The 15,260-nt window shown below is 44.9% G+C and overlaps 1 long non-coding RNA gene across 1 annotated transcript; it reads left to right on the top strand.

Moving 5' to 3' along the window:
• Positions 1-3,362: 3,362 nt before the first annotated feature.
• LOC130367925 (uncharacterized) lies at positions 3,363-3,862 on the top strand. The gene is made up of 2 exons (XR_008892217.1): positions 3,363-3,470; positions 3,601-3,862. It is a non-coding gene; the product is annotated as an uncharacterized LOC130367925 (long non-coding RNA).
• Positions 3,863-15,260: the final 11,398 nt, after the last annotated feature.

The raw sequence follows: 15,260 nt of genomic DNA, 5'->3' as shown, positions 1-15,260 counted from the left end.
TGTTACACTGTATTATAACTTAAAGGGGTATTCCGGGCAAAAACATTTTATCCCCTATCCACAGGATAGGGGATAAGATGTCTGATCGCGGGAGGCCTGCCGCTCGGACCCCCCACCCCCCCAATGATCTCCCTGCAGCACCCACATTCTATGCAGGAGCTGCATCTCCAGTTTCGGAAACCTCCGGGTTTCCTGGTACTGGCGATGTCAGGCCATGCCCCCTCATTTTCATGTGTATGGGAGGGGTGTGATGCCCCCTCCTATAGACATGAATGAATGAATGAAGGGGGTGTGGCGTATGTCACGACCCCTTTAACATCATGGTTATGGCGGACCATCACTATAGAGCACTATGAGGGAGATTTATCAAAACCTGTGCAGAAGAAAAGTTGCCCATAGCAACCAATCAGATCGCTTCTTTCATTTCTGTAAAGGTCTCTGAAAAATAAAAGAAGTGATCTGATTGGTTGCCATGTTCAACTTTTCCTCTGCACAGGTTTTGATAGATTTCCCCCTATTACTCCATGTTCACATGGCAGAAAATGAAAAAGAAGACAAGTCTGCCATGGAAATTCCACCTTATGCACAGTGCCGCGGAATTCCATTTAAATCAATAGGACTCTGCTGCAGCTGAATATTCCGGCAGAATTTCACTGTGAACATAGCCTTAGATCAGAGTGGCCCCAGTGAGGGGGCTAGCTGAATGAATAATAGCCATATAGGGGGAGATTTATCAAAACCTGTCCAGAGGAAAAGTTGCTGAGTTGCCCATAGCAACCAATCAGATCGCCTCTTTCATTATTGAAAAGGCCTCTGGAAAATGAAAGTAGCTATCTGATTGGTTGCTATGGGCAACTCAGCAACTTTTCCTCTGGACAGGATTTTGATAAATCTCCCCCTATATGGCTATTATTCATTCAGCTAGCCCTCTCACTGGGGCCACTCTGATCTACCCTCTGGCTTCTTATTACCAGTTCCCATTCCCTTTACTATCTTCATACTTTCCTCGTATTGTTGCTTTATTTTATTTCTAAGCTTCTTAATAGCTTTATATACACTGCTCAAAAAAATAAAGGGAACATAAAGATAACACATCCTAGATCTGAAGGAACTAATCGTATGAGATACTTTCCTCTTTACATAGTTGGATGCGCTGACAACAAAATCACACAAATTATCAATGGAAATCATATTTATCAACCCATGGAGGTCTGGATATGGAGTCACACTCAAAATCACAGTGGAAAACCACACTACAGGCTGATCCCACTTTATGTAATGTCCTTAAAACAAGTCACAATGAGGCTCAGTAGTGTGTGTGGCCTCCACGTGCCCGTATGACCTCCCTACAACGCCTGGGCATGATCCTGATGAGGTGGAGGATGGTCTCCTGAGGGATGTCCCCCCAGACCTGGACTAAAGCATCCGCCAACTCCTGGACAGTCTGTGGTGCGACGTGGCGTTGGTGGATGGAAGGAGGCATGAAGTCCCAGATGTGCTCAATCGGATTCAGGTCTAGGGAACGGGCGGGCCAGTCCATAGCATCAATGCCTTCCTCTTGCAGGAACTGCTGACACACTCCAGCCACATGAGGTCTAGCATTGTCTTGATTTAGGAGAAAGCCAGGGCCAACTGCACCAGCATATGGTCTCACAAGGGGGGTTTCTGAGGATCTCCTCTCGGTACCTAATGGCAGTCAGGTTACCTCTGGCAAGCACATGGAGGGCTCTGCGGCCCCCCATAGAAATGCCACCCCACACCATTACTGACCCACCACCAAACCAGTCATGCTGGAGGATGTTGAAGGCAGGAAAATGTTCTTCACGGCGTCTCCAGATCCACATCTGTCACATGTTCTCAGTGTGAAGAGCACAGGGTGCCCTGCTGCTGGGTTGTTCCCCTCCTACAGTCTCCTAATGTACTGGCCTGTCTCCTGGTAGCGCCTCCATGCTCTGGACACTACGCTGACAGACACAGCAAACCTTCTTGCCACAGCTCGCATTGATGTGCCATCCTGGATGAGCTGCACTACCTGAGCCACTTGTGTGGGTTGTAGACTCCGTCTCATGCTACCACTAGAGTGAAAGCACCGCCAGCATTCAAAAGTGACCAAAACATCAGCCAGGAAGCATAGGAACTGAGAAGTGGTCTGTGGTCACCACCTGCAGAACCATTCATTTATTGGGGTGTCTTGCTAATTGCCTATAATTTCCACCTGTTGTCTGTTCCATTTGCACAACAGGATGTGAAATTGTTTGTCAATCAGTGTTGCTTCCTGAGTGGACAGTGGGATTTCACAGAAGTGTCATTGACTTGGAGTTACATTGTGTTGTTTAAGTGTTCCCTTAATTTTTTTGAGCAGTGTACGTCTGTCTTATTGTACAGAATGCCAACTTCGCCACAAAATGTTTTCTTGCCACTATGCTACCCAGTTGGCATTGAGCTGTAGAGTCCTCTGTGGTCAGAGCAGGTCAGTATTATTCAGAAGCTACATGTGCTCTGTTAGTTTACAAGAGTAGCAACCCCTATGTTGGATTGTTGTACACTTTAGAACATATCCTATGCTGTTCATTTGATTCTCCTAGAATAGTGGTCCCCAAACTGCGGACCTCCAGACGTTGTAAAACTACAATTCCCAGCATGCCCAAACAGCCAACGGGTTCTAAAGGGGTACTGTCTCTCCTTGGAGAGAGTGCCAAAGGGGCAGCCATTCATTCCCCACTCGGAATTCTGTAAAGGTTATGCAAAGTAGCTCTATGGTGCCACCTTTGGTGGTAACTTTCTTTTCAAGTCAATACGTGGTTATTTTAAGAAGCCTTAGAACATGACAGGGATTGAACAAACCAAGCTAGAAATTGCTCATTTCTGTTTTGGCTCCAATCTCTCTGGAAGCTACAGGCCGAGTCGAGTGCATTGGTTAGCGGGGATCAGCAGACCCTGCTAACCTGGAACATGAAGGTCCCAAAAATAGGACCTGTTCTTTAGGTATTTATAGCGTTTTCTGTGGATACATGATAAAGATGAGGATAAACACCTGCTGCAACGTTGTTTCTTTCTCAGCTCTTAGGACTGAGCTACATCAGGGTTAGTAAGTGTATTTCTTTTTATTAAAAAGATTCTAAGTAACGTTTATAGCTGCCATTATAGATGAGCGAATTTACAGTAAATTTGATTCGTCACGAACTTCTCGGCTCGGCAGTTGATGAATTATCCTGCATAAATTAGTTCAGATTTCAGGTGCTCCGGTGGGCTGGAAAAGGTGGATACAGTCCTAGGAGACTCTTTCCTAGGAATGTATCCACCTTTTCCAGCCCACCGGAGCACCTGAAGGCTGAACTAATTTACGCAGGATAAGTCATCAACTGCCGAGCCGAGAAGTTCGTGACGAATCGAATTTACTGTAAGTTCGCTCATCTCTAATCATAACAACAATCCTCTTCTAGCATCGTTTTATATTAGACACTGAGAAAGTCCTCTGTTTATAGCAGTGTTTCACAACCAGGGTGCCTCCAGCTGTTGCAAAACTCCAACTCCCAGCATGCCCGGACAGCCGAAGGCTGTCCTTGCATGCTGGGAGTTGTAGTTTTGCAACAGCTGGAGGCACCCTGGCTGGGAAACACTGGTTTATAGGAACTAGCTGGGAATTTACAGACTATTGTACTCGCTGGAAGCGGTTTCATATATATGGTTAAATAAACAAAAACTTGTCTCTGAATGTATATTATTATTATTATCGTCCGTAAACATTTCAGGAATTATTTGTACGTGCTTTTTTTTTGTGAACATGTAGTTTTATATCTTCTCCCTGTATCCATCCAATGTGCTGCATATCCATTTATAGAAAATAAAAGAACAAAATGTGGTTGTGGCTTTCTTTCCCCCCCCCCCCCCCCCCCCCTTCGTAATCATCCGTATACTGACTGACTACCAGCCGTGGCCCGGTCTTCCTTCCGAAACCTTGTGGGAGAGGAAAAGCAACATATGCGGACCCTTTTGTCCTCACGCCCTGACCTCATATCCCATCCTTAGGTGGGACTGAGCTGTGATGAAGAAAATAGAGGGGGGTGTGCGATGCAAGGATTTTGCCACCCTAGGCAAAAGCTTATTTTGCCACCTGTTGGCTCTGCCCTTTGACACGCTGTAACAAACCTCCTCGTCATATAATCGCCTTATTACTGGGGTGACACACTGTAACACCCCCTCCCTGTGATGTGGTGCTGGCTGGGCGGGTGCTTTGGATGCTGGCTGGCTTCTAACTTTCTTTCAGCAGGCCGAGCGGCGCTCCCATCAAGAGGGCGTCCTAGGCGGCTGCCTATTTTGCTTATGGGCAGAACCGGCCTTGCAAGCTGGACTGACACACTCAGCCGGAGATGCGAAGCTTGTGCAGTAATGTGGGGCTGAGCTGTGAAGAAGAGATTGTGTTGAACCTGTGATGTGGGTGTATCGGGCAAAAAATTAGTTTTTTTGGGCGTTGACCCGAAACAAGAAAAGGGACAAAAGTAGAAGGGGTGTGGCTTGCAAGCTGGACCGACACACTGAGCCGGAGATGCAGAGCTTGTGCGGTAATGTGGGGCTGAGCTGTGAAGAAGAGATTGTGGTGGAAGGACCTGTGATGTGGGTGTATCGGTCAAAAAAAAATGTTTTTTTTGCCTTGACCCGAAACAAGAAAAGGGACGAAAGTAGAAGGGGTGCGGCTTGCAAGCTGGACTGACACACTCAGCCGGAGATGCAGAGTGGGGCTTGTGGAGTAAGGGACCAAAAAGTCCCATAGACTTGCATGGGACTTCAGACAAAAACCCTGACCCTCGTCTGATAAGGAAAGTCAGTGCCAGTTCCAGATGACAATCTCATGTGATATCCTAAAGCCGGGTTCCCACTACGGAATTTGGGTCAGAAAGTCCGGTGGGGCAGAATCCCATTGCTGTCAATAAGTGCACACTATGGAATTTGAAACGACGCCGCCAAAACAATGAAATTCTTTATTCTTTGGGCAGAATGCTCTCCATAGACATTGCCGTTTATGGGAACGGCAATGTGCACGGGTCTTAGTACTGACTGATTTAGTCGGCACTGGCCAAACTCGTAATCTTCTTCCGGGTTTTGTCCGTCCGGAAATTCTGAAGTTTGTTTAGATCATTGTTTTCCAGCCAGTGTGTCTCCTGCTGTTGCAAAACTGCAACTCCCAGCATGCCCGGACAGCTGTCAGTGCTTGATGGGAGTTATAGTTTTGCAACAACATGGGGCAGTGTTTTCTAACCAGGGAGCCTTCAGCAATTGCAAAACGGCAACTCCCAGCATGCCCGGAAAGCCTTCGGCTTTCCGGGCATGCAGGGAGTTGTAGTTTTGCAACTGCTGAAGGCATGTTGATTGGGAAACGCTGAATTGGACTCTGCTCCTAATGACATCCTCAACATATCAGTAAGGGGTTAATAAAGTTTTATAGGAGAAAACCAAAAGGAGTACGTACTTCAGAGTGGTACCAAAATAAAGTACAAGTTGCAGCACAAAGATACACCCTCACTCTGCTCTGTGAAAAAGAGCTGTTGCAAAGCTACAAATCCCATGCTGGGAGTTGTAGTTTTGCAACAGCTGGAGACACTATTTGGAAAACACTCCTTTAAAACACACACACATCAAGAGAACGAGCAAGGAGAAATGTGTGCTAATACGCTTTACTCCCAACTCTCGGCGATCTTTGTATTATTAGTTATGGGGCAGCAAGACACAGATTGCCGAGAGCTGGAGGGTAAAGCATGCTACCGCTCGCTTATCCCCACTTGCTCTCCTGATCATTGTGTCAGCACTGAGACCCCGACCGATCAAAACTTTAGAAAATTAGCTAATTAAAAACAAGCTATTCAACCCCCGAAAAAATAAAAAAAAACAACTGTCTGGATTAGTAACAGTATAAAGGTACGTTGAGACGAGCGGATTTACAGCGTATTTTACGCTGCGGATCCGCCGCTGAAGGACCTCTGTATGGTGCCTTTACACGTGCCTGCTCGGAGGGGCAATACGCCGCTACGTGCAGACACTGAAGCGATGTGTGTGGCCGCGCATGTGCGGTGTACTCGCACGCATCACGGCCGCTCCCCCTGCTCTATGAGCCAGGCCGAAAGCTGCCGCGATGTGTGAGTATACTGCGCACGCGCGGCGACTCACACATCACAGTGTATCTGCTCGCAGTGGCGTATTACCGTCTGAACATAAGTAGTCAACCCCCCCCTTCCCAATTAATTCTGTGGGAAAGGCTTAGGGTTTACATGGATGAAAGTCCTTGGGGCCGGTAACAGTGAACGACATGGGATCTGAGTGCAGAAGGCTGGTAACTAAAGATGAGCGAACTTACAGTAAATTCGATTCGTCACGAACTTCTCGGCTCGGCAGTTGATGACTTATCCTGCATAAATTAGTTCAGCTTTCAGGTGCTCCGGTGGACTGGAAAAGGTGGATACAGTCTAGGAGACTCTTTCCTAGGACTGTATCCATCTTTTCCAGCCCACCGGAGCACCTGAAAGCTGAACTAATTTATGCAGGAAAAGTCATCAACTGCCGAGCCGAGAAGTTCGTGACGAATCGAATTTACTGTAAGTTCGCTCATCTCTACTGGTAACCATCATAGCGTTGTGTAGGTCCTCACAATCACAGCACATAGGTCCATCTGAGACCCTGGAGACAGTATAAGTATGAGTGCATGGGTTAATGCCACCAGACCTCTTGGTACCTGTCACTAAATTAACCCTTTTGTAAACACATTCTACCCGAGCTTTCCTATTAGAATGATGGGCTCATTTTGAGGGCAAAGACCAGAGCTGAAGGTTTTAATGGGGTATTCTGGCTTTTTACATCTTATCCACTATCCAAATAGACATAAATGGAGGGGGCGTGGCCGTGACATCACATCTCCGTCTCGGAGGCAACACCCAGCACAGAATGCCGTGGGCTGCACCGAGATTGCGGGGGTCCCCACCGATGGGACCCCTGCGATCATACATCTTATCCCCTATCCTTTGGATAGGGGATAAGATGTATAAAGCCGGAATACCCCTTTAAACATTGGGGATGCATAATTTGGGAAAAATGTCATATTGCAATAATGAAAGTAAATATTGTGACTTTGATATGCTATTGCGATATACAGTAATAAACAAATGATGAAATCCCCCCATTTCATGTCCAACCCATGTCATATCCATCTTCGTCCACTCCCACGTATCCTGTCAGTCCCCTCATGTCTTGTCTTCGACAATTTAAATGGCAGAATTTTAAAGACAAGGACACTCAGACACCGACCGATTGTTAAAACAAGTGGCTGATCGCGACATTCCCGTAGATTTACATTGTAAGTTTGTCTCTCTTAGCGCCCTCTTCTCCCCGCTAGTTCTAGCTATCTGTCAGGATCTGAACACTCAGACCCCAACTGATCAAAAATGTTGCCATGTCTCTCCACCATTTTTTTTTAAAGTGACAGTGCCCATTTAAGTCAATGGGACTTTGAATTTCTCTGCTAAATTCCGTAAAAAAAATAAGCGCCAATTCCTCATCAGTTCTGCTCCATTTTACCATGAAGCAGAAAGTTTCCTCGCTGAATTCCATAGAGCAGTGTTTCCCAACCAGTGTGCCTCCAGCCGTTGTAAAACTAAAACTCCCAGCATGCCCTTACAGCTGTCAGGTTTTTCACCCATGTTTTGTCATTTTGCAGGATTCCGAAAAGACAAAATAAAAACAACTTTGTGGATTTTGTGACCGAAACTGTTGTGAACCTAGCCTAATGGCGATAAAGAACTAACTTTTTTTAAAGTGTATCTGTCTGTGAAGGGAAGAGTCATATAATCCTATTTATATTGATTTATCTCATATCAGCCTATGCCTTATAACAGACCTTTCATAGGAATGTCTCACTAACAAGACTATTTCTTACATGTCATAAAACACAATATAATGGCCATTAGACCAGGGGCATATTTTGGGATGTTGTATAACATTCTAGAATGGGCCCACCTAACCTGTTCCATACACGTATCATGGTAGCCTTGGGATATCTGTCCAGGTCATAGAGAGACCAAAGCACAGGTGACATTGTCTCTGGTATGTGCCCACCAAACCTGTGTTTGTGCTTGGGGATATCTGGCCCGATAGGAGGGTCTTAGGACGTTGTATAAAGTTAGCTATATACCAAGCTGGATGGAAGGGAGTGATCCTGAGAGGCAGTCACCAACACGAGGAGCAACTCCATGACCCAGTGAGGATCCAGGCCCAAGAATGATAGACGGCTGTCCTGCCTCATCTCCCAACACTCCGATAATCTGCTAAGTATAATCCTGGGCACCCTCTTTCCTCCTCGACCTTTGCCCCCAACTTCTCATCCTCTTTCCTCCCTGCAACCTCTAACTTTGCCCCAACTTCCCTCTCGTAGTAACCTCCACTCCACAGTCTAACCCTATCCTTCCTATCCCAAGCTGTATCAAGCACTGACCCTCTCATTCCTATCACTAACTCCTATAGCCTTAGGGACAGAAAACTGTTCTGGATTGAGCGAGCGCTTGTGTGAGTGTATTGGTGTGTAATTGGGTGGGTGGGTGGGTAAGGTATTGTATTGGGTTAAATTGTAATGTAACTAGTATTATGTTAATGTATTGAAGTTGTCGTAGCCATTGTATACACTGAGATACACTCATTATACGAATATGTATATATGTTAGCTAAAGTTATATAGGGGGACATGTATCATTGCCTTTAGACTACTTTTCATGTCTACAGATTTTGCGCAATTGCGCTCTTTTTGCATTTGAGCTGCATTTTTTTTTTTTTTTTGGTGGATGATTTTCTAAAGTTGTCCCCTGTTTGGTGTACCGTAGACAACTTAATCTAGTGGACTGGTATGTATCATTTTCGCAAAAAAAATGTAGATTTTGTTTTGCGCAATTGTGCTTTTTTTTTTTAAAATCAACTAAAAATCTACGAGTGGTAGCAAGGAAACGTAGAAAAGTGTCGGACGCTGGACGATGCAGGAGCCAGCCCTCAGCACTGCAATACTAGAACTACTCCCATCATGGGACAGAATCTGTCCAATGATGGGAGTAGTTGTAGTACCGCAGTGCTGAGGGCTGGCTCTTGCACATCCCCTGGCTGCGGGACTGTTAGGACTACTACTCCCATCATGGACAGACTCCGTCCATGATGGGTGTTGTAGTCCTGGGGCTGAGGTGCAGATCGCAGCAGGTCATTCTCTAGAGATCCGCTGCGATCCGCATTTATTAAGTTAATAAGCCGGCGGTACCTGCAGCTTATCTGCGCTGCTGTGGGCTCCTGTATACACTGTCATAATTCATAATCCCCGCCGCCGGGACACAGGAGCTCTGATTGGTTAATAACTATTCACCAATCAGAGCTCCTGTGCTCCGGCGGGGATTATGAATTGTGAGAGCATATAGAGAAGCCAGCGGCAGCGCAGTGAAGGACCCTTCATCCTCAGCACGTGAAGGGACAGTAGAGATCCCTGAGTGGGGAAGAGAAGGTGGAGATTCAGCAGGAATGTGCGGGGATTAGGGTGACCACGTGTCCCGGATCGCCCGGGACAGTCCCGCATTTGGAGAGTCTGTCCTGGGTCCCGGTCACCCTCATTACGGGACAATGCATTGTCCCAGAATGATCTGAGCCCGTGAGCCGCCGACCGCTGCGCTGCTGTGCTGTGACGCAGTGCCGGTGACCGGAATGACGAGCACTAAAGGTCGCTCTCCTCTTGTACCCGACACAGGAGGCCGCCATGTTTCCGGAGTCTCCCTACAGGTAATATATACTGTGGCACCGGCTGATGATGTCATCACTACATGACGCTGACATACGTGTGTACAGAGACCAACACTGACTGCAGTTATCAGGTAAGAGGAACCTGAGGAGCGACCAATCAGATCAGTGCATCCTCCAACTGGAAACAGAGCTGCTATATTGGTTAATGTACCCCCGTATCTATAGTAATATCAATACTCCGGGCTATAATATAACCCCCCCCCCCCCCCAAATCTATAATATCAACCCCCCCCCCCTAATCTATAATATAACCCCCCCTCATCTATAATATCACCCCCCCCCCCTCATCTATAATATGATATACTGTTCTTTAAAGGGGTACTCCGGTGAAAACCTTTTTTCTTTTAAATCAACTGGTGGCAGAAAGTTCAATATATTTGTAAATTACTTCTATTAAAAAATCTTAATCCTTCCAGTACTTATTAGCTGCTGAATGCTACAGAGGAAATTCCTTTATTTTTGGGACACTGATGACATCATGAACACAGTGCTCTCTGCTGACATCTCTGTCCATTTTAGCAACCATGCATAGCAGATGTATGCTAAGGGCAGCATGGTGGCTCAGAGGAAATTCTTTTCTTTTTGGAATTCTCTCTGATGACATCACGAACACATTTCTCTCTGCTGACGTTATTATAATAATAATAACGCTTTATTTATTGTTGTCCTTAGTGGGATTTGAACCCAAGTCCCCAGCACTGCAAGGCAGCAGTGCCTTGCAGTGCTGGGGACTTGGGTTCAAATCCCACTAAGGACAACAATAAATAAAGCGTTATTATTATTATTATTATTATAATAACATCAGCTTAGAGAAATGTGTTCGTGATGTCATCAGAGAGAATTCCAAAAAGAAAAGAATTTCCTCTGTAGTATTCAGCAGCTAATAAGTACAGGAAGGATAAAATTTTTTAATAGAAGTAATTTACAAATATGTTTAACTTTCTGCCACCACTTGATTTAAAAGAAAAAAAGGTTTTCACCGGAGTACCCCTTTAACCCCTTAACGACGCAGGACGTAAATGTACGTCCTGGTGCGGTGGTACTTAACGCACCAGGACGTACATTTACGTCCTGTGCATAACCGCGGGCATCGGAGCGATGCCCGTGTCATGCGCGGCTGATCCCGGCTGCTGATCGCAGCCAGGGACCCGCCGGCAATGGCCGACGCCCGCGATCTCGCGGGCGTCCGCCATTAACCCCTCAGGTGCCGGGATCAATACAGATCCCGGCATCTGCGGCAGTGCGCGATTTGAATGAATGATCGGATCACCCGCAGCGCTGCTGCGGGGATCCGATCATTCAGAACGCCGCACGGAGGTCCCCTCTCCTTCCTCCGTCCGGCTCCCGGCGTCTCCTGCTCTGGTCTGTGATCGAGCAGACCAGAGCAGAAGATGACCGATAATACTGATCTGTTCTATGTCCTATACATAGAACAGATCAGTATTAGCAATCATGGTATTGCTATGAATAGTCCCCTATGGGGACTATTCAAGTGTAAAAAAAAATGTAAAAAAATGTAAAAGTGAAAAATCCCCTCCCCCAATAAAAAAGTAAAACGTCCGTTTTTTCCTATTTTACCCCCAAAAAGCGTAATTTTTTTTTTATAGACATATTTGGTATCGCCGCGTGCGTAAATGTCCGAACTATTAAAATAAAATGTTAATGATCCCGTACGGTGAACGGCGTGAACGGAAAAAAAAAAGTCCAAAATTCCTACTTTTTTAATACATTTTATTTAAAAAATTATAAAAAATGTATTAAAAGTTTTTTATATGCAAATGTGGTATCAAAAAAAAGTACAGATCATGGCGCAAAAAATGAGCCCCCATACAGCCGCTTATACGGAAAAATAAAAAAGTTAGAGGTCATCAAAATAAAGGGATTATAAACATACTAATTTGGTTAAAAAGTTTGTGATTTTTTTTAAGCGCAACAATAATAGAAAAGTATGTAATAATGGGTATCATTTTAATCGTATTGACCCTCAGAATAAAGAACACACGTCACTTTTACCATAAATTGTACGGCGTGAAAACAAAACCTTCCAAAATTAGCAAAATTGCGTTTTTCGTTTTAATTTCCCCACAAAAATAGTGTTAAGGACTCAGCCCATTTTGGCCTTAAGGACTCAGACAATTGAATTTTTACGTTTTCATTTTTTCCTCCTCGCCTTCTAAAAATCATAACTCTTTTATATTTTCATCCACAGACTAGTATGAGGGCTTGTTTTTTGCGTGACCAGTTGTCCTTTGTAATGACATCACTCATTATATCATAAAATGTATGGCGCAACCAAAAAACACTATTTTTGTGGGGAAATTAAAACGAAAAACAAAATTTTGCTAATTTTGGAAGGTTTTGTTTTCACGCCGGACAATTTATGGTAAAAGTGACGTGTGTTCTTTATTCTGAGGGTCAATACGATTAAAATGATACCCATTATTACATACTTTTCTATTATTGTTGCGCTTAAAAAAAACACAAACTTTTTAACCAAATTAGTACGTTTATAATCCCTTTATTTTGATGACCTCTAACTTTTTTATTTTTCCGTATAAGCGGTGGTATGGGGGCTCATTTTTTGCGCCATGATCTGTACTTTTTTTTGATACCACATTTACATATAAAAAACTTTTAATACATTTTTTATAATTTTTTTAATAAAATGTATTAAAAAAGTAGCAATTTTGGATTTTTTTTTTTTCGTTCACGCCGTTAACCGTACGGGATCATTAACATTTTATTTTAATAGGTCGGACATTTACGCACGCGGCGATACCAAATATGTCTATAAAATTAATTTTTTACGCTTTTTGGGGGTAAAATAGGAAAAAACGGACGTTTTACTTTTTTATTGGGGGAGGGGATTTTTAACTTTTTTTTAACTTTTACTTTTAAATTTTTTTACATAGGGGACTATTCATAGCAATACCATGATTGCTAATACTGATCTGTTCTATGTATAGGACATAGAACAGATCAGTGTTTTCGGTGATCTTGTGCTCTGGTCTGCTCGATCACAGACCAGAGCAGGAGACGCCGGAAGCCAGACGGAGGAAGGAGAGGGGACGTCCGTGCGGCTTTCTGAATGATCGGATCCCCTCAGCAGCGCTGCGGGCGATCCGATCATTCATTCAAATCGCGCACTGCCGCAGATGCCGGGATCTGTATTGATCCCGGCACCTGAGGGGTTAATGGCGGACGCCCGCGAGATCGCGGGCGTCGGCCATTGCCGGCGGGTCCCTGGCTGCGATCAGCAGCCGGGATCAGCCGCGCATGACACGGGCATCGCTCCGATGCCCGCGGTTATGCTTAGGACGTAAATGTACGTCCTGGTGCGTTAAGTACCACCTCACCAGGACGTACATTTACGTCCTGCGTCCTTAAGGGGTTAATGCAACTTGTTTTGTTTTCTATTTCTTCAGAGATATCTAAGTAGCCAGTTAAAGTGTGCAGAGATACTGAAAAATGCACAGGCAGATATGTTTTTGCCAGTCTCACGTATAAGTTTGACGAAATGCAATTGTGAAAGTAAGTGTCCCTGAATGGCACTTAGGAAATGTGGTCACCCTAGCGGGGATGTGAGCTCAGCATGTTGTCCATGCAACAGTTCACCAGCCTGCCAGCTGAGGAGACCTACAGACCAGTCTTCTGCACCAGCAGGGTAAGGGCATGACACTGTACTGTACCAGCCTCCCACACATCACTTCTCTATGTCTACATAATCTATTACTTCTGCTGTGTTGTGCATTTATAATCAGTAATAGGAGGACACCCTCATGAATACGTGTCACCTTGTCTGCCTTTGCCACACATTACAGCTGAAGACGGGACAAAACACTTTCCACCTAATAAATCGGATTTAATGTGTAGGGCAGTATTAAATGTTATGGATATATATATATATATATATATATATATATATATATATATATTGTTCTATGACACTGCATTGTAGTGCTCTGATATGAAATATGATGTACTAACTAGAGATGAGCGAATTTACAGTAAATTCGATTCGTCACAAACTTCTCGGCTCGGCAGTTGATAACTTTTCCTGCATAAATTAGTTCAGCTTTCAGGTGCTCCCGTTGGCAGGAAAAGGTGGATACAGTCCTAGGAGACTCCTTTCCTAGGAATGTATCCACCTTTTCCAGCCCACCGGAGCACCGGAAAGCTGAACTAATTTATGCAGGATAAGTCATCAACTGCCGAGCCGAGAAGTTCTTGACGAATCGAATTTACAGTAAATTCGCTCATCTCTAGTACTGACATATGAGCTTACAATCTAAATCAGTGTTTCCCAACCAGGGTGCCTCCAGATGTTGCAAAACTACAACTCCCAGCATGCCTGGACAGCCAAAGGCTGTCCAGGCATGCTGGGAGTTGTAGTTTTGCAACACCTGGAGGCGCCCTGGTTGGGAAACGCTGATCTAAATGTTCTGTGGTGTAATAGGAAACAGTTTGGTTAATTTACTTTAATTCAACTTCTCATCTACAGATATAAAATATATAAGGGCCTGCTGCGATCTGCACCTCAGCCCCAGGACTACAACTCTCATCATGGACGGAGTCTGTCCATGATGGGAGTAGTAGTCCTAACAGTCCCAATAGAGTCCCGCAGCCGGGGGATGTGCAAGAGCCGTCCCTCAGCACTGCGGTACTACAACTACTCCCATCATGGGACACAGAATGTCTCATGATGGGAGTAGTAGTCCAAGGGACAGATCGACAGAGGGACAGATCGCACTGGGTCTCATTCCTGAGACCCCCTGCGACCTTTACTACTCCGCCCCCTAATGATGACATCATTAGGGGGCATAGCTACACAGTCCAGGCCTGAAGCCAGGGTGGTAAGTATGGCTCTGTTCTCATTATGCGTTTTACATAATGGGAACAGAGGGGGAGATTTATCAAAACCTGTGTAGAAGAGGGGTTCAGTTGCCCATAGCAACCAATCAGATCGCTTCTTTCATTTTTAAAATGGCCTCTGAAAAATGAAAGAAGCGATCTGATTGGCCACTATGGGCAACTGCACCCCTCTTCCTCTACACAGGTTTTGATAAATCTCCCCCTGAGCCTTTCTGGCAGTGTGTTCCCAAACAGGGTGACTCCAGCTATTGTTTAACTACAGCCCCCCCCATGATGGGAGTTGTAGTTTAGCAACAATTGTAGGCTCCCTGTTTAGGAACACGCTGCATTATATGCGCTCTCCCCAGGGGAGATAAAAATACTAACCTATTTTTCGTGTTTTCCTTTTTTTCTCATTTCATATATACGTGAATGCGGAGGACTACGTCAGATTCGGTGGACTGCGACGATGACCAGCGTTTTTTTAATGTCATTAAAATGGTTAACAAGGGCAGTGGGGGAGTGTTTTTTTAAATAAAATTTTCTTTTTCTATGTGTCGTGTTTTTTTATAATTGAATTTACAGGCTTAGTGGTGGAA

Source organism: Hyla sarda, chromosome 4 (assembly GCF_029499605.1).
Source record: "Hyla sarda isolate aHylSar1 chromosome 4, aHylSar1.hap1, whole genome shotgun sequence".
Taxonomy (NCBI): Eukaryota; Metazoa; Chordata; class Amphibia; order Anura; family Hylidae; genus Hyla; species Hyla sarda.
The sequence above is the reverse complement of the archived record's forward strand: the minus strand, read 5'-3'. Positions and strand labels throughout refer to the sequence as shown.